The sequence below is a fragment of the Parasteatoda tepidariorum genome, chromosome 10, assembly GCF_982258835.1.
Source record: "Parasteatoda tepidariorum strain Cologne lab strain chromosome 10, Ptep-v5.0, whole genome shotgun sequence".
Taxonomy (NCBI): Eukaryota; Metazoa; Arthropoda; class Arachnida; order Araneae; family Theridiidae; genus Parasteatoda; species Parasteatoda tepidariorum.
In genome coordinates, this window is record NC_141764.1 from 36,713,353 (window position 1) to 36,739,887 (window position 26,535).

General features: G+C 27.3%; 1 protein-coding gene across 1 annotated transcript in view; it reads left to right on the forward strand.

The window, feature by feature from the left end:
* LOC107445240 (uncharacterized) overlaps positions 1 to 26,535 on the forward strand; it is a 297,517-nt gene that overhangs the window by 58,238 nt on the left and 212,744 nt on the right. The window lies entirely within an intron of this gene.

Genomic DNA, 26,535 nt, shown 5'->3' on the forward strand with positions numbered 1-26,535 from the left:
ATCTTCTGTATTTAATTAAATAACTGCTTAAGTACTCAGCTTAATTTTAGAACTCAAAAATTATAAATTTAGTCCACAGTATCAGTAGTTCAATAATTGTTCATAGCACACGTCAGAAAGCAATAGAGTGCTAAGTTTAAATTATTTATTTTATGCTACTGATTAGAATATAAGAGAAATCTCCTGTATTTAATTAAATAACAGTTTAAGTACCCAGCTTAATTTTAGAACTCGAAAATTTTAAATTTAGTCCACAGTATCAGTAGTTCAATAATCGTTCATAACACACGTCAGAAAACAATGGAGTGCTAAGTGTTTAAGTACCCAGCTTAATTTTAGAACTCAAAAATTATAAATTTAGTCCAAATTATCGGTAGTATCAATCATCAGTATCAATAATTGTTCATAACGTTTTCAATAATCTCTTCTAATCGTTACATCACCTTTGAGTTAACTATATCATTTATTGTAACTAAAGCACTTTTGTGGCAGTGATAAAAAATTTTATTACGAATCTCTTTGCTTATTACTATCACTAAACAAGTTTTCTACTTATTTTTTTCACCACACTTTCGTTACCATATCGCCATCCCGTAATTTATTGACAATCCCTTAATATCATCTAAGTAACACCAGATGTCGAACATTTTCCCTCAAAGCCATCCGTCCATTGCGAGGGAGTACATAACGCTACAGTTCATAATTCGCATTAATAGTTGAAACTCGGCGCCAATTTTCAACATCCAGCGCCTAATCCAAACGAGTATGTACCATGCATGCATATTTCATAGAATGGCAGGGATAATTCCAACAACACCACGCTCTTGACCGCACCAAAACTAATGCTACCGCGAACGCTGAAACACGCCATCATAGATTTAGTAGATTAATAGTTGGACAACCAGGATGGACAAGCTTTGCTTCAGGGAGGAGAGAGATGATTCCAGATGTGTGCAGTACAGGCTTAAGTTAGGGAATGTCCACTCTGCCCTTCTCCTTGTCTAAATCAGCCCCAAACCTTCACTCCCCCATTTCCTAGTGTCAACAAGGAGTTAATAAGTAGGCGGAAACGGTATAGTCACGTCCTAGAACGTGGTGAGAGGAGAATGTAAGTTGGGTTTGTCACAAGAAAATGACAAAGTAAGGTCGAGTTTGTTTCATTTAGTGTGGTTTTAAAGGTCACGTCTGACAGGCCATGTTATTAATTCGGACGGTGCAGGGGAAATTAAAGTATTTTCGAAATCTGAGAGGATTGCTGTTATGAAACTTAAATAGTTTTTTATATAGTTTAAATAGTTTAAATAGTTTTTATTTATGTGATTTAAGTATCATTTTAAAAAATGAAAGCAAGGTCTTGTTTCAAGTTGTTATCAAAAATCTTTTGAATTCAAAATGTAAACATAGTTTTTAATTAGGAATCTAAAATGTGGTAAGGGAAACAATATATTTTAATAAAGTGCATTTCAAATAGCTTATTGAAAAGTTTTTAAATTTGATGTTTTCATAAGGCTTAAATTAACAGTTTCGATTTCTTCTGTGGAAATATTAAAATATCCTCACTAACATCTAGTTTTAAATATAATAAAATTTTAAACTTTCCAATAAATAAGCAGCCAAAGTGAAAAAAATAAATAAATACTATACATCTTTAAATTAAATCGGTATTTAGTTTAAAATTTTTATTAAAGATAAGTCTTATAAATTTATAAATTAAATAACAATTTTAGGACTCTTAAAATGTTATTTTCTATGCAAGAATTCTGAAAATTAGTTGATAAAATTAATTGATTGTTGCAAAATTAGTTGATGCTTAAAATAATAATATTTATTTGAAGAATGTCTTTGAAAATGTGGTTTATAAAACTTCAGTAATTGAATAAATACTAATTACATGGCTTTTAAGAATGACATTTTTACATGCCATTTATACATGAGAATTCCTCAAAATCAATTTATATCCTTAACATACATGCTTCAAATATTAATATTTTTTTAAAAAAAGCGTAGAACAAAATTTAATTAAACTTATTATTGCCATTTAGTTTAAAAGAATTAAAATGCTGTAATGGTCTTAATGCCAATAAATTTCGCGCGCAAAAAAATAAAGTTGTACTGAGTTCAGAAGTTAGCTAGTAAAATGAAGAAAGAACTAAGATGAAAACGATAGTCGAAGCTGTAAATTTCTCTTTTCCTATATACACAGAAAAGAGAATTCGGAATGCGAGAACTTTTTCCCATCGTAGAGCTCCTGCCCCATACTTTTATTCCTCCGCCATATTTCATGGCGATTTTTTGGGATGCCAAACTATTCAGACCAGCTGCTACAGTTTTCAAACCTCACGCAGCTGGCCGGTCGATTGGTGGGCATTTTTGGACCGCTGTCGGTTGGTTGCATCTGGTACCAACTGGTTCTTTATTTTTTTCGTTTTTGGTTCCACAAAGAGAATTTTCTTTTTTATCTTTTTTGGTTTTTATTCGTTCTTTGCCGCTTTTTATTCTTTTGATTTCTTTCTTTCCTTCTACCTCTTTATTCTATTACTTTTTATCTGGGTTTTTCACTGATTTACTGGATTGTTTCTTAAAGAACTTGTACTGTGGAATACTGGCTCAAGTCAACCACTTTTTTTCTTTCTTCTTCACAATAACAGTTAAACATGTTTTCAGTTGTTGTTCAGACCAAAAAAAGATGGATATTATTATTTTCTTGAAAAAACTTAGATACAGATCAAGTTGGAAATATTTTCTTGTACAAGATTTCTGTTCAACAATGTTATATTTTTTTTGAAAAACTTTAATCCTCCAATATCATTTTTTTTATAAAATAAAGAAAAAATGATACATTTTAAAAATCATTGTTTTTCTCGCTATTTTTTATCCAGTTGTTTTTTCCAATAAAACAATTTATAATACGGGTCTTTCTATTTATTAGAAGAAAAAAAAACTATTTCAAAACTAAAATAAAAATTTCAAATAAATAGTAAAAGGAAATTGCAGGACATTTCATTGACATAGATAAATATCGAAAATAAATTGAACATTAAAAAATTATACATTTTAAAAGGATACTGAAAAAGAATTACGCAACAAAATTCTCATGTATAATAGAAGGTAAAAGAACAATTGCTTTGGCATAAATTGTGAAAAGTAAATAATTCAGTTTATACAAATAAGCATATGTGTTTTACATATAGATTCATCATTTTATGTTAAAAAAAAACTTAAACAGCATAAAAGTAACATCTGAAGTAAATTTCAATAATATGCTTGCTATTTTAATCAAATTCATAAAGGCATTAAACCCTTTAAGCAACTAAACTGTGTGTGTTACTTCTATTTCATAATTTTTAAAAAATACAACTGCTAATTTTATTTTATTTGAATTAAAATTAATTTCTTACTAAAAAATCTTTCTTAAGATAAATATTAGCAATAAATATGTGCAGAAACAAAGGGAAAATAATTTACATTAAAAGTAAATTAATGTTTTTTTTATTCGACTAAGCACGATTTCATTCTGTTTGAATAAAACCAAATAGCTTTCAAAACTGTTTAGTACTTGGCATCGAAAACAAATTGCTCGATTGTTTAAAAAGAATCTATTAACGCATACCGGTGTAAAAATTTTAAAAAGAACGTAGTTTTTAAATTTGCAATGCATTAAAAAATTTTTACATTTTTAAACTTTAAACAGTACTTATAAAAATTAATTTGATGGGTATTCTTAAAAATTTATACAAACATAAATTTTTCGTATTTTTTGTTTTAAAAACTAATTTATAATTTTTTTTTACTTTTGCTTTCGCAAAAATACACTGTTAAAAATGTTGGTACATAGTTATAGTTAACACCATTAGTTGAGTCGCAATAAACTAAATTTTTTACAGGGCATGTAACATATTTTTTATTTACTTTTCCACTGTTGTAGTTTTAATTATTTATTTATTATAATTTAGTATGTTTGTTTAATGACAACACATATTTTCACTCGCATTATAGTCTATTTAGTAGATTTATTGTTGAAGCGTTTCGCTTAATAAGTACACTCATTTTTAGTAATATATTCGCACTATTAAGCAATATCATTATTTTGTTAGTTTCATATAATGTTTTGCTCGATGACTACAGTTCTATGCTTACAAACTGTATATAGTTTGCCCAAACACAAAAATGGTGGCGATTAGGTACCAAAAATACATTGAGGAAATTTAAACAATTATTTTTATTACTTGCGTTATCAGATATGCTACATAAGTAAACTATATTTACATATAAAAACTATATTTAAAATTCAAAATAATTAGCGTTAAATTATCTTGTTGAGTTACCTGACTTATTCCATTTCTCCGATAAATGTCCGTTCTTGTAGACGCAGGTGTAAAATTCAAGACCATTTTCTCTTCTCTCAATGCGATTACTTCATTTCTAAAGTTATCTGGTATTTTGTGATGAAATGGAAACATTTGTCTTTCTCTGTATTGGTTCAGAAATGGTCAGAAATGACAATGAAACAAAACTTAAAATTTAAGCTTTGGGAAAGCTAAGTAGTTTCATTTATATATAAACATGGTCATCTCACATTTATAAAAATTGCTTAAAATATTTCATAAAAGTTTATTTGTTTAATTAAGGTAATTTTTACTTAAAAAGATTATCATCGAATATTTTACATTCATTGTGAATTAATGAATCATTTCGCAAAAATTTCATATTTATATGAACTTGTAAAAAAAATATTTATGGAAATGCTGAACGCACATTCTAATCAAACAATTTAACCTTTTTCTTCCTTCATATAACAGTTTTATTGTATTTATAAGCTAATATTGTAAATATAGTTTTCATTATAATTTACCATTTTCAATCAGTCTTTAAAGGCATTCCATAAAAAAATGTTACAGAAACCAAAAAAATCGTTGAAACATTATAATGCATAAATATTACCCTTGACAACCGTGTGTTGATCTTTAACATAGAACAAAAATTTTTATATCTTACACTTGTCGTCAGAATGAAATTTAAAGTAAAATCGTTACTCACCTGTAAATTATTAATTCATACATCCTTTACAAGTACATACACAAAAAAATATATTTACCTTACTTTCTTAATGATATTGGATCTTCAAATTTGATCAATATTCTAAATTGCTTACTTAAAAGCTACTGTCTGGTAAGTTTATTTAAAGTAATCACTAAATATTGTCTTATAATGCATATTTTTTCGACAAATATATTAAGTCCGTTCCAATTAGTAATCAATAAGTAAATAATATTTACTTTTAAAAATATATTCGCAAAATGTATGCAGTTAAAATCATGATAACAAAGTTACTATTTCAAATTCTTTAGCAATAGTAAAAACTATTTCTATTTTTTTTCACTATTTCTAGTTAAGCTCTTTGTCAAAAAATAATAAATAAGCTTTTATAGTAACCAAACACTGAATAAAAATTTAAAAAACATGTTAATCGATGCTACTCGAATCTGTGACACAGATTCACAGATACTTCCCGGGAAACGTTAAATGAGCAACTAGTGCGGCATCTTCCTTGACGAAGTACGTAATAGTTAAGTGACAGTCAATGAAAGACAAAAATATTGTCTAAAACAAATAATGGCAAAACATTAATTTCAAATTCTTATGCGAGGGCTGTTTTTTAAGTAAGGGCCGTCTTGTTGTATACACTTCGAGCACTTCCATGCGTCCTGGCATCCCTTGAGAACAACTGTGGTCAGTTACAGCTGTGTAGGTCAGTTGTGTAGGAAACTGTACGGTCAGTTCTATGTCTTTAAAATGTTCAAGTTTAACCAATCACCCACCGCGTATGGTGTTACGTCCAATTATGCGTTTTTAGTCGACAAAAAACATTGGCAGATTTGTGAAGTTCACGAAGCTTCCTACTGGCTTGCTGACAGGAAATTTTGATACTCCATGACAATGACACTCTTCACAGCTCAATCCCAAACTTTATTGGACTCTTTTGGCTCGGAAGTTTTGGACCAACCCTCTATGCAACGCTAAGTGATCTTCCTAACCTTGCGCTAAGTGATCTTCGTCTGCGATGTTTCAAACATCATTTTGTCCCAACCAGTACAACGATGACGAAGACGTGAAAACGGTCGTGACCTCTTGGATATCGGAGCAGATGGCAAGTTGCTATGAAGAGGGCATTCTAAATCTAGTTGTAAGGTATGATAAGTGTTTAAGCAAACTTGCCAACTATTTTGAAAAAATGAGAAGCGTAAGTAGAATCAATAAATAAATTTGCTTCATAAAATTTTTCTCTGGTTCGGTTTTTATTTTCGTTTTATATTGCCTTTTGGGTTTCTAAATTGCTGTTATACGGCTGTTTTTTTATGCAGCGGCTAAGATAGTCAGCAGCGTGCATTTATTGTTCGTAAAAATTCATTTCATTTTAAACGAAATACAAAAAAATAATAAGTATAACAAAAATAACTTTGTTAACGAATAATATTGAAAAACTGTATAGCTTTATATATAACTGAAATTAAAATTAAAACTGCTTAGTGAACTATTATAGTTTTCTTGAATTATAGGTGAAAAAACATTCAAAAAATTTAGATGGGATTTAAAAATAGAGCATTCCTTTTCTTTATTCAGCATATTCAACAACAGTATATCTTTGAAAGATTATAGAGATTTTAAAACAAAAGCATTCTTTTGTATTCTCTTAAACAATTAATTGCAATTCTTTATGTCTTTAACTGAATATTCTTTTGTGTAAATCAATAAAAACTTCAAAAAATTTAGATAAAATCAAAATTTTAGACAATTGTAAACATTTTATCTCTATAATCGAATAAAATGGTGCAAGAATAATAGAAATACATTTTTCCCAATGGAGATATTTTCTTTTAAATTTATGTATCAGTTAAAATACATCTATTTATTGTTCTTAAAATTGCAAATCATTTTAACACAAATACGAAAAGTATAATTTTCTATTAATAAAAAAAATTATATTGTATGTTAACTAGACAATGTTTATGTCAAAAAATAAATTTATATAGATTAAATGTTTAAATATTTAATTTTGAATAAGTTCTTCACACGTTTGAAACTATTGCTGAAAACAAATACTAAAAAAAAATTATAAAGTTAACATTTTAAAAATTCCTCCGGATTTTATTTCATTTTATATTGTCTCTTGAGTTCATAAACTGAATTGTTAGTACATTTAATATGATTTTATTATATCGATATAAAAGAATTCCTACTATTCTAAAAATAACTCTTGAATTGAAGATGTACTATTTGTTTCAAAATATTTATAATTAGATAAAGACAAATAAAAATGTTCCCTTGGGGAATTTCATTCATTAGGTGATGTTAACGAGCTAAACAACTGCTTTATTTCTGTTTGTTTATTTACTCTTTTCCTTTTCTTGATTGCGATGACACTAATTAAATAGATTATAATCGTAGATATTTGTGTAATGAGTTTATGCTTCTTGCCATGGCAATAAATAAGATTTATTTCTTAACATGATAAACATTAATTTTATTTTCGCCAAATGCGTTTCTTTTCGCTATTTAGTTTGTGTTTTGTAATCAAAGCAATTTTTACAAGTATGAAAATTACAATCTTCAGTAAAAAAGAAAGGCGCTGTTGTTATTTTTAATGCATTTTTACACCGGAGAAAATAAAAATTTTAAGAAAAATTCAAGCGTTTACATGACGAAAAAAATCTGGTAAAATTACCGATCTGTATGGTAATAACTTTTCTAGTAAAAAGAATTCTAGTTAATAAAACCAAACTATACCGTATTTAAAGCATTAATTTTGTACTTTTTCTATTTAGGTTGTAACGGATTACCGGAAATTTTAATTTTCAAAAATAGAGTTCTAACAACTACACATGTAGTAAAAAATACAAAACTGAAAAGTCAATTTAAACGAATAAATTGTATTTATGCCATGCTGTAAGGTATCATGATAAGAGTACCAAATTTTGTCTATTATACCAAATGTTATCGCATATTATAAAACCATATTGTGTGGTTAATTTTACCAAAATCAAAATAAAACCAAAATATACCAAAATAATAATGGCAAAATTACCAAAATAATTTGGTAATTTTGCCATTCAGAACGTAACGGTTTACCGGAAATTCTAATTTTTTTTAAATTATAGTTCTAACAACTACACATGAGGTAAAAAATACAAAAAGGAAATGCAAATTTTAGCGAATAAAAGGTTTTAATACCATGCTGTAAGGTATAGGGATAAGACCACCAAATCTTGTCTTCTGCACCATTTCTTATCACATATCATGTAACCATATTTTATGGTTAATTTTACCAAAATCATAACCAATGGGTTTCGGTAAAATTTGTCGAGATTTTTGGAGCACCCATAGAGCATAAAACTAGATAAATTTTATCACAATTTCGTAGTTTCAACCATAGATTTTTCTCGGTGTATTAAAGATATTTATAGAAAATGTATTATATTCAAATATGTTTTCTGAATTTAAACATTTCCATGAAATACTGGTTGAAAAATTGTTTTCCTGTCGATTGCGTAACATTGCCGTGGAACAGATTTACAGGGACAATTTCTGAAAATCAATCTTAACCCTTCTTAATCTTCAGCATGTTTAGTTCAAAAGTTTTAGACGTATAGCATATTTTATTGCTAATTTTACCAAGGTAATTTTTACCAAAGCGTTTCGGTAAAAATTACCTTTAATTATTAAAAAAATGAGTTTTTTAATTCTCCCATAGAACCAAAAACACGGTAAATTTTGCCGTATTCTGGTAGGTTTGACCATACTTTTATTTTCAGTGATTAGCGATTAATATTTGGTTCATTGTGATATTTATTTTAACATAATTTTCAATAAAAACTGGTGATATTTGATTAATATTAGATTAGTTCGCAATTTTCGATTGTTTTGTAACAGAATTTATCATATTTTTTTTCAAGGATGAGAAGAGCATTCTTCAATAAATAACGTACATGTTTTCCTACTTTGAATTAATTTTCCCATTTTCGGAAATCGAACATTACCAAATGAATACTAACCAACGTATTAATGTCATTTAATCATCGTCGTCTTGTAACATAAGTCTCAAACTTCTTTTCACGTTGAATATTTTGATAGAAATTTGATAGAAAAAAAACTATAAAGCATCTGTATCGTCACAAGCACTTTATTTCAAAATTTTTATACTACCTAAAGTCTTTGTACTTTGAAATAGTCTAATTAAATATTATTACTAGATACAATATAATAGTCTAATCAAATATTATTACATTAAGCACATAATTTAATTACATTTTAGCGTTTCAAACTGCTGCATCTTCAGAAAATACCTTGGAATTTTTTCTTGATAATACATGAAAATATGGAATAATAAAATATGGAAATTGAAATTATGCATGAAACAATTTTGAGCTAAATTCTTTAGCATAATTAGTACTAAAAAAGGTAAATTGAGAATTTAGAATTCCTTACCTCAAAAAATTTTTATTAGAATTTCGTACTTTCAATTAAATAACTAATTGTAGCATTACATAAATTACTTTAAAACATAGAAAATAAATTTCGAGTATCCTTAACTAATGTTTTATCGTAATAGTTACCTTTATCAAATGAAAAAAGTTTCGTTTTTGCCAGAATCTTTAATAAAAATTTCTACATGGTAAAACAAAGACTCTCACAATATGTCTGCTGTATCTTTACGGTTTCTATTTATCCAATGGCAATAGTTTTTATTTTTATTTTAAAGGAATGAAATATAAAAATTTTGTATTTTTGTATAGATTCTTTGATAAAATAATTTCGCATCAAATACATAAATTTAATAGCATTTTATACTATACATTATATTGAATCTTTAACAAAAACCTTGCAGTTAATGTCACGGAAACACATGAAAGTAAACTTTTTAATTTTATACTGAATATTTTGACATAAGAAATACTAGTAAGTTAAATTAAAAATGTTCAATAATTTAGCACCTACACTTGTATTTTCTTATCTGACTTCAAACTTTGACTAAATTAACTTGATGTTTGGAATAGAGTTAAACAATGTTAAAAAAACGCAAATAATGTCGCATAAATGGACATGATATAGCTCCTGTTATAAAAAACCTTCAGTTTGGAATATAAACTGAAGATTGAAAACTTAGAGCTTAGAAAAAAATGTCAAGAAAGTTACAATAAGGAAGAAAAAGATCTTAACACTCTTAATGCAACAATGAAGCGCCGTTACCCCACCCTCTGCGCTCAGAGTTACCCCGAAAATAGAAAGAAAACTCAAATTCCTATAAAACTTAATTATTTTACTTTAAAAAATAATAATCAATTACAATCAATAACTATATCCACTAATACAACAATAGAGCAGAGCAAGTATTCCTGGAAGACGAGTTAAAGAGCAAATTTGAGTAAGATAATGAAACAAAAATTAAGAAGTAAGAAGCAGTTGGGATGGAGAATGAGGAAGAGTTACAGATGTTGCAGAATGTCGGAAATACTTAGAATTAAAATTTTTCTTTTCTTTAGCAAACATCTTGAATTTGTGTTAAATCACATGAAGCTACAGCTTCGTTTGTGCCAATATTTTGAAGCAAATCTTAAAGATATCTTTAGTATATTTGTTTCTTATTTCCCGCTTTTTTATTTTTATTAATTTTTCAAGCTTTTTCTTCCTACTACATGGATCAACTTCTTTTTTCTCTAATGTAATTTGTTTGTAATTTTCTTATACATCTTTGAGTGGTTTCTCTCTTTTATTCTGCGTTTCAATACTGAAGATGGTTCGTCATTTTGAACCGAAACTGAAGCATCGTCTACCTATGGTGCACTATGTGCTTTATTTTCTTTGCCTTTAGGTTTAACCATACATTACATAAAGTTATAACACTTTCTTTACTTAGAAATTGAATGTTTTATTACATAAATTATTTTAAAACATTCATAACGATACAGTCATTCATATTTTTAAATAATGTCTTATCATAATAGTTACCCTATCACATGAAGATTAATCCTTCTTTTCTGCCAATACTTTGACACAAATTCCAACAAAGTAAATTAGAAACTCTCACAATTTCTCCATGAACAATATTTTTTCTTTCAACATTCTGTACTTTATCTCATTACCTTTACTGCTCTGTCACAAATCTCATTTCCTCTTGGGACAGCAAATTCTTGATGGAATTGCCACCATTTTTTCTCATCCCTTTTTCTTTAGAACCTTTTTCACTTCTACAGCTGAAGATCACCCCAAAGTCTTATTTCTTCTACAACGTGCCCTTCTGTGTGTTTTTACTCTCTTTTTCTAGTGCAAAAGAAAGAAAAGAATACAGCCAAAAAAGGCGCCAAAATCTGTCCTCTCCAAACCTCTTGTCTTCTTTCATATTGGGTTATTGAAAGTGATACGTTAAGCCTTTTACGTAAAGCCTTTTCAAAAGTTTGTACAGCTTTTCTGAGATTTAGAAAGGAAGTATGGAACACGCTTGGAATATATCCGGGGATATTTTCGCGAGTTTATCAATTTGGTGGTCGAACGAACTAAGGTAATTTTAAAGTAAACCTATAGATTTAAGAAATTGGCTTTTAGTTGACATTTTTTACGATAACCACTAGTAGTATTTTCTCGTCGTCTTTCTTTTTATTTCATACTTCGGGTTTCATTTTATGAGCTGATTAGGTTCAACATTTTTTTCTTTTTCTTTTTCGCTTTTAAGCGTTTTAATGAAACTTTAAGTCAGTCAATTGACTTTTAGAGATTTCATTAAACTTATACACTCACTCTTTTCCTTTTATCGAAATTATTCAAATTAATTGGTTAAATTTTTGATGATTGGAATTTGACTGGTGTGGTTGCAAAGCGTGATTTCTAAGTCCTGCTCTACAATTACGTATACCATTAGTTGGAACAAAATAGTTAAATTTTGATTTATCATACACTTGCCACATGGAATACTACTAGAGAATTTTAGATTTGAAAGCAACCGGTAACAATTTTAGTCGCTATGAAGTTTTATTGTATTATAAACGAAATTATCAAATTTAATTAGGGGGCATTAGCACAAGTCAGACAGAATCTTTAAATGAAAATAGCATGAACGCATATTCTAAGCGATATAAAGCTTCAAATATATTGTTTTGTATAAAGCAACAATGTCTTGAAATGAGGAAATGTTACATCAAAAGCATATAGAGTCTTGCTCGTATTTGATAAGTCAGCAAAAGTTGCTAGAACTTAATCGATATCTTCATTTTTATTTACTACCTACAACTGACTCTATGCCCTTAAATTTCGTGCAATATATATCATAACGAAATATTTATATTGGAAAAAAATTACATTTTTTGTCGATGAAAAAACGCGTAAGGAAATAGTTTTTTGACGAAACCCTTCAGATATCAAAGATAAGATTAACCTTAAGTTGGCTGAAAAATGTAGATGGATTCTAGGACTAATTTAGAGAAAATTTATAGAACAATTTTAAATTTAGCGCAGCATTTCATTAATCCCTAAAAATTGGCTCAAACTATCTAAACAACTCAATGACTTTATAAAAAATAATCTAACTTGTTAATTGATTTGATTATTTTCAATATCATTTGCAATAAGTCTGTTAATTGTTCAAGATACTTAAATTTTCTTTCTTTTAACTTTGCTTTCTAAAATCTAACACCATTATCAAATAGTCAGAAAACAACAACTGCCTTTTTTCACAGTGTCCAAAGAAGAAGTGGACAACTGGGATAGAATGAGAAATATACGTCAGAAATAATGCGATAGCAATGCCACCATTCAGGGTTATAAGGGAAGTTAAGTGAGAGGATATCACAGATCTCATTTAACTGTCTAACAAATTCACATTTAAAGCATTTTAAGTGAATGTAAAGTCGAGATAAGAAGGACAACAACAGAGCAATTTAAAGTACTATGTAGTACGATTTTTACTATAGCTCTTAGCAGATCCGATAGTAATACAAGCCCTTCACGATGTTGACACAACTGCTCACACCTGTTTGTTCAAGGCAAACCAATAAAACCTGACTAAACCTTTTTTGCAATACACACACTTTCTACCACTAAAAACCATACTTGTATCTTTACAAAACTTCACATTCACTTTAAATACTTGTAATCGAACTGATTCAATTATTCGCTGTTATATGAAGTCTGGGCTGCACTCAAGTTGACTTATTGTATTATTTTTTGTATTGTTATTTCTAATTGTATTTCCGATGAGGTCACATACGTCCAAATTTTTCCTTTGGACATCCCTTATACATTTTATTGTTTATTTAAAAATGAACAATAAAATTATTAATCTTTTGTGATTTTTCTTCCTAAGTTAACATTTATTGACCACCATACAGACTGAAATGCAAGTGACTATTTACCTCAAAATAATTTCTACAACCCATCATAAAAGCTCTTGCTTTACAACTCAATCAAGCATGCATTAAAGCTTCATGGGCATAATAAGCTTTTAGCTTTTAACAAAATAAACTTTTCTTGTTTTTTGTGAACACGTTCAGTTATAAAAAAGAAAATACTGTCCAATTACTACTGATGAGTGTTCCATTCATTCCAAGACTCCACCCATGGCTCCAAAGTTGCATAATTCAGCATAATCCCTAAATGTCAAGTAACCAAATTACATCGTTCGGTCGAGAATCCAATTAATCAACGTGTGAGTTTAAAAACCGTTCCCGTAGATCCACAAATAAAAGAAAACAAAGAAAAAACCCACAGACGTTATCGAGCTTGATCGTAAATTCAAAATAATTTCCCTCTAAATTCTTTTACCCACCATGGAGTACAGTTATAATGTTACGTGCCACTTTTACCAACATAACAGGACTAATTTGCGAATTTCTACCCCTAATGAGGAGGGAGTGTATGATAAGTCCCGGAAAACGGGAAGAGGAAAAAAAACGGGAATGCAATTTCGGAAAACCAGTACAGCTTATCCACCTTCCTTAACCTTTCTGAATTGTGCTGGACCACACCCTTTTAGTACAGCCATCGCTGTCGAATAATTAAATGTAACGTTTCATTAGTAGATCTTGGTTTATGTGGGGGTGAGAAAATTGCTCGAAGAGGGGTAAGGTAATATTTTAGGACTTGAGTTTGCAAGTCACGCTTGGTAAACCGTGTAATACCACAAACTTTGCATGTTGGTGGATCAAATCTCACGGAAAGCCTGTAATTTGACGTTTATTTGTTTTTAGGAATGAGTATTTTAGTGTATGACTGAAAATCCATAGCCCAAAAAAACATTTTCTGAATGCAGAACAGAATTTGAATTTCAGATATGTATTTTTGCTGTCATTATAGCTTCCCAGCACCCGTAGATAATTTTGTTCATAAATTGCGAAGCATTTGCTTAATTTGCATTATATGACTAACAGTAATCATGTAAATATTAGATAACACTCAAAAGATTACGTTACAATTGGGTTATTTTTTTTTGCAGATGAGTATACAAATCACTGATTAATGCAATTTTGATATGTATATTTAATATTTTGCTAATCTTAAACGAAATTATTTAAAAATAAAATATTGAAGGAACTCTTTCTATCTTAATTACGTATTAATTTTCTATGCATATCGTCATTACATATCCGATAAAACATCCAATAAAATTTTTAATATTCGTATCACATAATGTGCAGTCGTCACTATTTTTTATTTCCAACCATTTGTTTTTTGATATCAATATTTTATAGCACGGTACTTTATTAATTTGTATTATATATATAAAAATAGCTACAAAAATTAAACTTTCAAGAATATAAAAAATTTAATTTATCAACAAATATTATAAATTCAGAAACATATTTTGAAGATATAGATTGCAGCCTCAAAAAAAATGCTTTCTAATGTGAATATTTTATTATTCAACTAAAAACTACTAGTTTCAAATATTCTAAAACCAGAAGGAGTTTCCTTAAATTATATAGACGCCAAAACACTTTGATTATTATTTATCTACTGATTATTATCTATAAACTTCGACACATTTTATAAATTTATGTTAAGACTAATAGTAACCATAAACGCCTATAAACTACTGACTCTTAATTGTGCAAGTTTGTTCCTTGAATTTAGGACAGCCTTTTTATATGGGTCATTCTCACGAAAACTGTCATTTTTCAGTTCATAAAATCCCAAAAAAGTAAAATGAATAAAACGCTCTGAAACTTTCTATATTAATAGAAATATGTAATGGCATTATAAAGAAAGTATATATCCTATAAATTATACTTAATATTTAAATTAATTAATTTTTTAAATAATTAATTTATAATAATTAATTTTTAAATAATTAATTTATAATTTTTAATTTATAATAATTAATAATTAATTAATTAATTTAATAAATAAATTAATTAGTTTAATAAATCAATTTATTAATTTTTTAATTTATTTTTCAAATTAATTGATAAGTAAATTAATTATTTTCACTATTTAAAAAGTGAGGGACTGACACTAATAGTGAGGGAATGATATTTTATTTTAATACATGTTTTTATCTAAGTTACATCTACCTAAAGTTTGAAAATGATAACATACTAAGTATATTTAATATTTATTATAATTTAGTCTTATATATTTAATAGTTTTTACAGGTTTGGGAAATAAAATTGGCTGGCACGATTGAACAAAAAAAAATTTAATAATATACTCATCTTGAATCATTCCCTCACTTTATACACTAGTGAGGGAATGATGAATTCAATAAAATTTAAAAATAACAGTTACGCTTTATTAATTTCTGAAGTCAATCACATACAATTATATTCATACAAGAAAGCAACATATAATTATCCACTTTCTCGATGAAGTTGTATTTTATTTTACTCTAAAAAACGACATGAGGGAATGACAAATGTAAAAAATTTTACCTGGTTTGATTCATTCAAATTTATTCCACAGCAAAGTTTCTTTAAGTTGAAGATGGAAACATACTGCAATTTTGTTCTATGATGCCAGTTGTTAACTTCTGAAGTTTTTATTAAAATATTTTTATTCTAAGATGATTGCAGGTGATAAGAGCATTGTTGTGAGGGAATGACGCGAAACACTGGGGACAAAGTTTAAAATAGTGCTGTGTTAATATTTTTATCAGAAATTAAATTTAAAATTTATTTTCTGAATTCTATATTTCAATATTCTCAAATAAAAAACACAAATTTGTAAAAAAAAAAAATTTTATTTCAGAAACAATTTTTTTCATTTTTTAAATCAGTAGTGGGGACAAGTGAGGGAATGACATATTGGTATATTTTTATTACCTAAAATTAATAAAAAATAAAAATTGATAATTTTATTTTTATTCTTTTGCTAGCTTGCATTCTGAAGGACACTTTCCCTGAAAAAAAATTTCTCGTAAGTTGTAAAACAAACATAAAATATACTGGGGACATGAAAATGACTGTTTTTGGGAGAATGACCCATATATATATATATATATATATATATATATATATATATATATATATATATATATATATATATATATATATATATATATATATAATATATATATATATATATATATATATATATATATATATATATATATATATATATATATATATATATATATATATATATATATATATATATATATATATATATATATATATATATATATATATATATATATATATATATATATATATATGCAGACTGCATTGTAATAATCAAATGTTTAGTACAATGGAAGACAGGCACACTCGTCCGTAATTTTGTCAATATTTCTTCAATCGTCAACCAAACTAAATCCTTTTTAATTTGCATCGATGTATTTGAAAACACTGTAATTGGTATATCATATGCATATCACAATTACAATACTTGAGCTGTGCAATATGAAGGCAGTAAAGTAAAATACGCCTTAATTTTATAATTTAGACTTAAGGAGCATGATTATGTCCGTTATCAAGTATACGATAAATCATCAATTGCTGAACAGTGTTGGAATCTTGGGTATAAATTCAATTTCAGCAAAGCCAAAATTATTTCGACCCCAGTCACATCAGTTCACCTGGATGCTCTAGAATCTTGCTTTATTTATATGAATGCTGATTTCCTTGTTAAAGATATTAGTTCCTAATCACCTCTACATATCGCGTGGAAACCTAATTTACCCTAATTTGCCCCTCTCGGCCACTATGGCTTTTTTTGTTCAGTTTTTCATTGTTCTTCTCTCTCGGGTACTGTTGACTTTCTAGTTTTTTTTTCCGTTTTTATATTTTTATTTTTTTTATTTTTGGGTGTCAACTTTACATTTTATATTCCAAATCCCTTTCCTAGTTTCTCTTTCACATCTGGCAAATCTTGAAAATGGGAGCCCATCTTATTATAATAATAAATAAGTAGAGTTTGAAGCATTTCGACTTCTATTTGCAATTTGTATATTTTTGAAGCGTATTGAGTTTTCAATAAAGTAATATCTTACCGCTTAATTTCTTGGAATTATTTATTTAATGAAGTAAATTTGTTTAAGCTGGACAGATACACGCAATTCCTTGTTGAAATAGCTTGCCATGAGACTCAATTTAATATAAATAACACTCGAAACAAAAGAGTTTTATCAATGACCTTAATATATTATTTAACATTTTAATTTCAAAGCAATGAAATTCCTTTTAAATAATTGTTTTAAATTGAATTGTGAATATGATTTCATGAAAAACACTGCAGATTGTGCGCATGATGAACTGTTCCATTACGATTTGCATCCATGATTAATTGTTTCTGGATGAACTGAGCTCATAGCAAATTGTTCTACAACAAAGAGCAGTCCTATAGAATTACCCAATCGCAAAATGCTTCTATACCGATTTGTATGTATACTAAACTGTACACTCGCTTAATAACTGTACCCGTATAAACGTGTTTTTATCATAGTTATCCTATTTTTATTTTATTCCAATCATACTTATATTAAGAAATATATTTTTTAAACCCTATTTATTTCCTTTGAGCTAGTTTTGAAATAAATCTAAAGTTATTACTGTATTTTTTTAGGTGTATAAGAATTAATATAGAAATCATTTAATCGATTAATAATAAGGACCTAATCTTACATCTATATACTTTTATTTAGCAAAATAAGATATCCTTAGTTTTAATTAATACAAGTTTTGAAAGAAACTGAAACTTATCTAACTGCAAGTCTTAGAGACTGTAGTCTTAGAGAAAGTATAAGAGATTATAAATAAATCAATTAGTCAATTGTTATAAATATTTAACTAAACAATTTTTTTTCGTAGAAAGAAGTTAGTAAAGTAATTTTCTTAACTTTTGCAAAGTAAAAAAGCAAAAAAACAAAAACCTGCACTTACATTAACATATTTAAGGAATAAAAGATTTTTTGTTCTTCAAAGTTTGTTGCTAGTACCCAAGATTTAGAAGAAATTAAAATTTCTCCAACTGCAGGATTTTCTTGAATGAATAAAAATTTTAAGTTAATTAGATAGTCGTTTATTTTAAATATTTCAATGAAAGAAAAGTCGAAAAAGAGCAAGAAAAGAAATTCCTTTAAATGTTACTGTATATTTGACACACAAAATCAGAATCTGCACGGATCAAATTTTTCAAATAAATTTATTATTTCATATTTTTCCAATGAATACATAGTACATTTGCAAAAGATCATTATCCTTAACAAGGAGCATATCAAAATAAATAAGCCAAGTCGACATGCATACCTTCTCGTATTCATATGAAAGAAGATCTGTATTGAAAATATTCTACTCGTATATCGCCAAATCACACCGAAGGAAGAGGCAGAACAGAAAAAGGCCCTTTACACTGGAATATAGATAAATAAATCAGACACAAAGTTAAAAGAAATACTAGTCTTATTTAAATTTAAGAGATGCAGGCAATAAACATGTCGTATATGCATCCCTATAGTATACTGTATTTACAGTATATAGTAAGTAACAGAGAGCTATAAATGTTTTAATTATAAAAGAATTTCTTTTTTTTTCATTTTCACAATAAATATTATATGCTAGTACTAAAATATAAATAATTTAATCATCAATAATCAAGTATATATTAGAGGGACCGGAACGTAATGTCGTTTTGGCGCATTTGATATTTGTTATCAAGATTTTATTTTCAATCAATAATGTATCCACCTTCGTTAGCAACAATCTTTCAATGCCGGAACGAAAAGGAATCGAAATGGATCAAAAAATATGAATTGGCTTTTAAGACTAACGAATATTTGATGGGCCAAAACGACGTTAATTTCCAGTCCCCCTAAACGTATTTTTAGTGTGAAAAAAAATTGCGTGTATTTGAACACCAAAAATGGTGTCAATTACTTTACACTAAAGTAGAGTTTCATTACACCAATACCCAAGGCTAGTTCCCAGTGCATTGAAACACATAGAAAGTTATTTTACACTACTTTTTACAAAGTAGATGCCACCTATTGAATAACACTAAAATTTTAATTTCAATAAGATGTGATGCACATATGAATCAGGGGAGTTATTTTTACGAAACAATGTAAAATAAGAATCAGTAATTTAGGTTCCATACACAGATAATATTTCTTAAAATAAAATGAACTAGTAAATCAAACAATGAAAGAATGTTAAGATCAATTCAATATAGTCTTAACAGAACAGGAGCGGCATGAAATATAAATTTCTAAATCAAACATGAGTGTTACACGGAAAGAATGTTAAGATGAATTCAACATAGGCTTAACAGAGCAGGAGCGGAATGAAATATAACATTGTAAATTTATTTAATACAATTTTCAGTGACTTAAATATTTAAATATTAATATCCTTATTACACAACTAAAAGAATTCAAACCTATTTTAAACACCGAACTTTAGTCTCTGTTGATGAAGAACAACATTAAATATAACCACAAGCGTTCACCAACTCGTTATTAATTGTAAACAATTACAGAAGATGTCAAAACAAGCCAACATTGAAGTGTTCTGAAACGAAACTATTCAACGTATGGTGTAAAGGCGTGTGATCTTTATGTAAGCTTTGTAAATTTTTGGTGTTTATAGATTTCAGACATCCTTTAAAATATATAAAATTCCGCATTGTTGGTAACTTGCAAAAAAGGTTTCCTTCACGCACACTTAAATTTTTCTACTAGATATATTGCAATAACTAGAGATATTGCATCAATCTTTTTACGATGTATTAAAAAAAATATTTGGTATTTATCGTCAAACTAATTTAAAAAATGAAAGTATGTTAGTATAGTAGTATATTAGTTAACTGTAGATTTAAATATTGCTTATCAAAATTTCTTCTGAATCTTTATATTGATTAAAATGAGTTTTTGAGATTCAAAATTAATTGGCAACAAAATTGGAATTAAGAGAAATGTATAAGTATCATAATAACACTAACAATAAAATATTATTTATATATATATAAAAGACTAGAAGTGCCAAAAATTTATTAAACCAGAAATATAAAACCATAAAAAAAATTATGAAAATAAATGTACAAAAAGATAACAACTGAAAGTATATATTAACTTATAAACACAAATAGTAATTTAAATATTTTTCATGAAATTTACTTTTTAAGTTAAACTTTTAGTAATTAGTTGCTGATTAGATAATAAATTATTATTGGCATTCCATTATTTTACATTATCAAATATTTTATCAAAGTTTAATAAACTACAGATAAAATTAAATTTATAAGCTTTAAAATTAATTAATAAAAATAACAAAGTTTTAAACTTGATTTAAAACAAAAAAAAGAAATCAAATAAACACATGAATAATTTTCTATTACCTTATCACACAGATAGAATAGGTTTGTTATTTCAGACGCTATGTTTTATTCATTAAAACTCGAATACAAATTGCAAAAAAAAAGCAAGCGAACATATCTAAATTTATCTCCATGAATAAATATTACCATTTTTAATATTTCATCTGTAATAAAAAAGCTATTGCTACGGTTATGTTTTGATTTAAAAATTATTGTTTCATCAAAAATTGTCACTTTCTTCCAAGCATTGTCTTGAGAAAATTTTTGACAAAACCATTCCTTTTTTATCCCTGCCTCCCTTGTTGATTGTATATTTGCATTCAAATCTTTCCACGTGGCTCGTATTTTTAGCCTTAGCAATTGCAGGAAATATTTTGCAATGCAAAGTTTCTTATTAAATATTTTATACTTTTCTCTTTGCGAGAAAAAATTAAATAAAATAAGAAATTCAGAACGCAGCATCTGATTTAAATATGAATATAAATAGGGTTATGCTTTCTAGACTAGTAGGGAAAAAAAGTGAAAATACGGAAAAATTTCTCATTGTTTCATATTTTTCTTCTTTTTGTCTCTAACTTATTTGTTTTGCTAAAACGTCTAATATATAACAATACAAGTGAAAGGGAAAAAATAAGCTATATTTCCCTAAGTAGGTATTGTCACGGGTGTAAGATGGGGGAAAAAACAAGGTTATGCGTTTGTTACATGAAATTTGATAGAAGAAGAGTCAGTACGTAACAAAATTGTTGTGATTTCATTGTTATTTGGCTGAAATTCCCATGGAATTATTCATGGACATTTTTGTCTCTTTGAAACCAAAAATTTTAATAAATGAATATTTATGGACTTTAATGGCAAGTAAATTGAATTTGGGAATATATTAAGAAATGTGAAGCATGTTAAGTTTATATTTTACGCTTTTTTTTATTGATAAAGCGTTATTTCATGGATTGAGCATATGCATTAATGCAGATTAACAAAATGTTTAAGATAGTTTTCTTTGTTAGATAATCTTTTTTTTTATATTGTAATCATTATTTTCCTTATTTGAAAGTAAGCAAAAGTTATTATTTAATAGAATATATAATGTACTGTAAATGTCTTTCAAATTAATAATCAGACTTCATCCGATGTAGTGTGTAATGGTTGAATAATCAGATAGCAATAAATTAGACAGGGTTAAAATTACTGTAATGTGGTAAAATTTTGTTGCATTAAAACATTGCATAAAAACCATTATTTATTTTAAATTTGTTTAAATCAATACTATTGCAAATTATCTATACTTCCGAAAATTTGAAAAACCGTTTTGATGCATGGCTAATCTATATATTTGTCAACATGTTTTTGTTTTTATGCAACTAATGCAATGTTTATTTTTTTCAGGTATGTGATCATTTAATGTTTATTGTGCTCTAAAAAAAGTAAGTTTTCTGTTGTCACCTCTTAAAATTCAATACTTTATAGTGCTACTTATTTATTTTTTCTTTATTCATATTTTATTAGTAATATTTCTTTTAGACTTATTTCTGACAAGAAATTATATATTCAAGCTAATAAATAATTATTAATTTATTCTAATATATATATATATATATATATATATATATATATATATATATATATATATATATATATATATATATATATATATATATATATATATATATATATATATATACATATATATATATATATATATATATATATATATATATATATATATATATATATATATATATATATATATATATATATATATATACCCATGCAGCATCAAAGGGCAAATAAACGTTAAAAATCCGTTCGTCCGTTATAAGGTTTTGGGCTTACGTTAAAATTACGTTAATTTCACGTGATGATTTTCACCATTTCTTCATTCGTTAAAACGTATACGATAAAATTACGTTAATTTCACGTGATGATTTTCACCATTTCTTCATTCGTTAAAACGCATACGTTAAAATTACGTTAATTTCACGTAATGATTTTCACCATTTCTTCATTCGTTAAAACGTATACGTTAAAATTACGTCAATTTAACGTTATCAATTTTCCCTTTAAATAATTCGTTAAAAATACGTACTTAAAATACGTTATTTTAACGTGTACATTTTATCCATTTTTTGACCGTTTTTTAAAAACGTGTTATTAACGAAAAATTGACGTTTTGTTGCATAGTTATATTTACGTAAATTGTTTGGGATTATAAACGTAAATTTAGTGGTAAAAATGTTTCAAGCAAAAAGGATGAACCTGTGAGAGCCCAAGAAAGATAATCTTTTACGTCTCACTTGAATTCGAATAAACTGAACATTGCAGATTTTCATTACAATTCATATATAATTTTTAATACTTATAATTATTTTTGTTTTATTAAACTGGTTATAAATATTTGCTTGTTGATAATATTGAGTCGGCTCATTATCAGTAACTGACAAGGGAACTATGAGTTTTAATTCTTATGTAACTAAACTATGATGAAAATTAAGAAATTTTCCAAAATACTGAATAAAGTAAACATTTTCCACTACTTGACATGCAACGAACATAACGTAAAAACATATTATACCTAAATTTAAATTATCTCTGTCCAGAACAAGAGTCGTGGTGTAGTGGTTACAGCGTTCGCCTCAAGGGTACGGCGTCCTAGGTTCGAGCCTACTCTAGAGTGGGATGTTAATATGCGAATACTAATAATTATTATTATTCAAAGATCTTAATTTAAAAAATTTGTTTTTTGTTATTATGTAAAAATTGATTCACTATTTTTTTATATTGCAATTATCGCTCGCCATACGAGTTTTTAAAAAATAATTTATAATATACAATATTCTAATTATTATTTTCTACTTCAATCAACATGAAATAGAAACGATTATTTTTGGTTAATTTTGTTAACATTTATTTATTAATTTCTTACTTTGCAATAATCGCTTACCGTATATAAGTTTTTTCAAAATAATTGCTAAGAAATGTGTCTACTTTTAAATTCCATGTTCTTACTGCATGAAAGAGACATTTACTTTATTTTAAAATACTGATTTAATTTTTTTTTCCTTCCAAAAACTTCATAAATTGTAAAAATAGAATTAAAGTATTTTGAAAAATTTATCAATCTTGATTCTTTAATGTATATAATATTTATTAATGAAAAAAAATACATATCAAATAACAGGTAAAAAGATAATTCTCATAATTAGTTTTCGTAATAAAATTTAGTGTGGGAAGTTTTAAAATATTGGTTGTTATTAAAAGACGTTTTTACACACAACAACGTTTTTACAAATTTATTAAATTTTGCTTTGAATCTTGAATTTTATAATCTGGAAATTGCTTAATTATAAAATCTTAATTGCAATAAGTAAATTATTTATGAAAATCATATATAGTAAAAAATAATATAAATTTATAAAATATAAAAAATAATATAAAATAGCATAAAATATAAATAATAATTGTAAGTTTTGTTGTAATGTCAGAAAAAAAAATTTTTTTATAAGAGCAAGTAATGATAATTCTTTATTTCTTTGCAAAATATTATTTATGAGTGAGTTTTTGTGTATGTGAAATTGAAGTACTTTTAAAAATAGTTAGAGCGTTAGTTCGGTTTATTTTTCCGAGCTGTCAGTTTTAGGCTTTCTTGGATTGAATAGTCTGTTTTTTTTTTTGTTTTTTTTTATCATATCGGGCAATAATGTTACATAACAGGGAATTTTAGTAAAATTTACCTAGGGACACAATGCTTGGAAGGTTTTAAATAGTTAATGAAGTTAAATAAATTGTTTTTAATTATTTAGATCATATAAATAAAAAAGAAAAGGAATTAAGTAAGGAAAAGAGAAAGTTCCTCAAAAATTGAAGTTAAGACCTAAATTTTGCAATGCTAATACATAGATCCTAAAAAAAAAAAAAAAAAAAAAAAAAAAAAAAAAAAAAAAAAAAAACCCACCTTTAAGAAGAAAAAAAAGGTCCCGCAGTGGACTGATCGTTAAGACACGGTTCCCAACAGATCATCGAAGTCAAACATCACTGGCTGCGGTCAGTGTGCGGGTGCCACTTGGATCAGTCTGCGTAGGGACCGAGGGTGTGCGATATTGGTCCTCGTTAAACTGTGCTACCGTAAAGTGCTCGACTTCGCGCGCACGTCGTCGGGCTACCGAAGCGGGGGTGCCATCCCCTCCGCAGAGGATCAAAATTGTGATGGCATGTCTTCGGATCATCCTCCGGGATGTTTCCCAGACCGTCGCCAATAGCCCATTGTGCAGCTCTAGTGCGACGTAAATTAACAACAACAGCAAGAAAAAAAAGAAGAAAGAAATTAAATATTTGTTTTTTTCATATTTTGACATCAGTGCGACAAATTTTTTTCTTTGTTTTTTGACCAAGATTTTTTCATTTAGGCTTAGTTCCCGGTTAATAGGGGTTTTAAGGGCCATTCTAGTCCTTGACGGGGGCGGTGCTCGATCCTCGACACCACCGAGTACATGCGATATATGTGCTATTAAAATCTGTGGAATCGAGAGGCCTGTGGTCGATCGCATTACTGTGCCAAATGTACAGGGATCTGGAGAAAATTTCCTACCCCTTCAGATTTAAGTCTAAATGGATGATAAGCCTAATGTACAGCTCTAGTGCGACGTAACTAACTCCTACCTTCATTAATTCGTTGACACATTATCTGTTTACACTGTGTTATCTGGGAATAAAATTTCAACAAAATCTTTTTAATGTATACATACATTGCTTTTAAAATGAAGACAAATATCAGCAAGCGAAAAAACAGATTCATAAGAATTTACTTTTTTTTTATTTTATCTAAAGCACTGAAGAGGGAAACGGAACGTTTAACGAAAATGGATCCTTCCAGCTGAAATTAAATATAAAATATTTAATATATTATATGAAAATAACTTGATCCACTAGAAATGTTAACAACTTGACACCCTTTTTTACCCTTATTGTTATAATCAAGTTTTCAAATGCATGATATTACCTCTTTTTTTTTCTTTTCTCCAAATGAAATCGTGATTTAAAAGGTGCTTTTTATTTAAATGTGTATTTTTTTATGTAATAAATATTTTATGAATTTTTTCAAACTATTATTTTTAACACGGTCATCACCAACAACTAAAAATGATACCTAAATCGTGAGACCATGCCTTTATGCATGCCAATTAATGTATGTAAAATCTTCACCTACGCAGACGAGAAAAACAAAAAATAAGCACGAAATTTGAGAAATAACATGTAATCATGATATAATAATTAAAATTAACCAGAGATAAATAATTGTACATGTTGATCCCATATTATGTTAATCGATAAAACTTTTACATTGGTGGATGTAGTTAGATTAAATCTTTTTGATTTGATGGAAGACCTAACGTAGAATGTATTCTACAATATCTTTCTTACTCTCATTTTGGATTAAATGGAAATCCTACAATTTATGGTTCATTGATCAGCCTATATGATGCACAAAAAAATCAATGTATATTGTTAGTTTTACAGTTTTAAAATATAACATAATTAATGTCTCATTTAGTTAAATTACTATAGTACGATCCTCTAATTCCTAACGATTGGATATGAAGTTCCTGGTTAGAGGAAGCAAAAAAGTGTAAAGTTTTAAAATAAATAATCACGTATTTTAAATAATCTTGTATGTCTTACGAATCAGTGATCTTAATTTATAATATTTATCTTTTAATAATAAATTATTGTTATAATAATTTTACA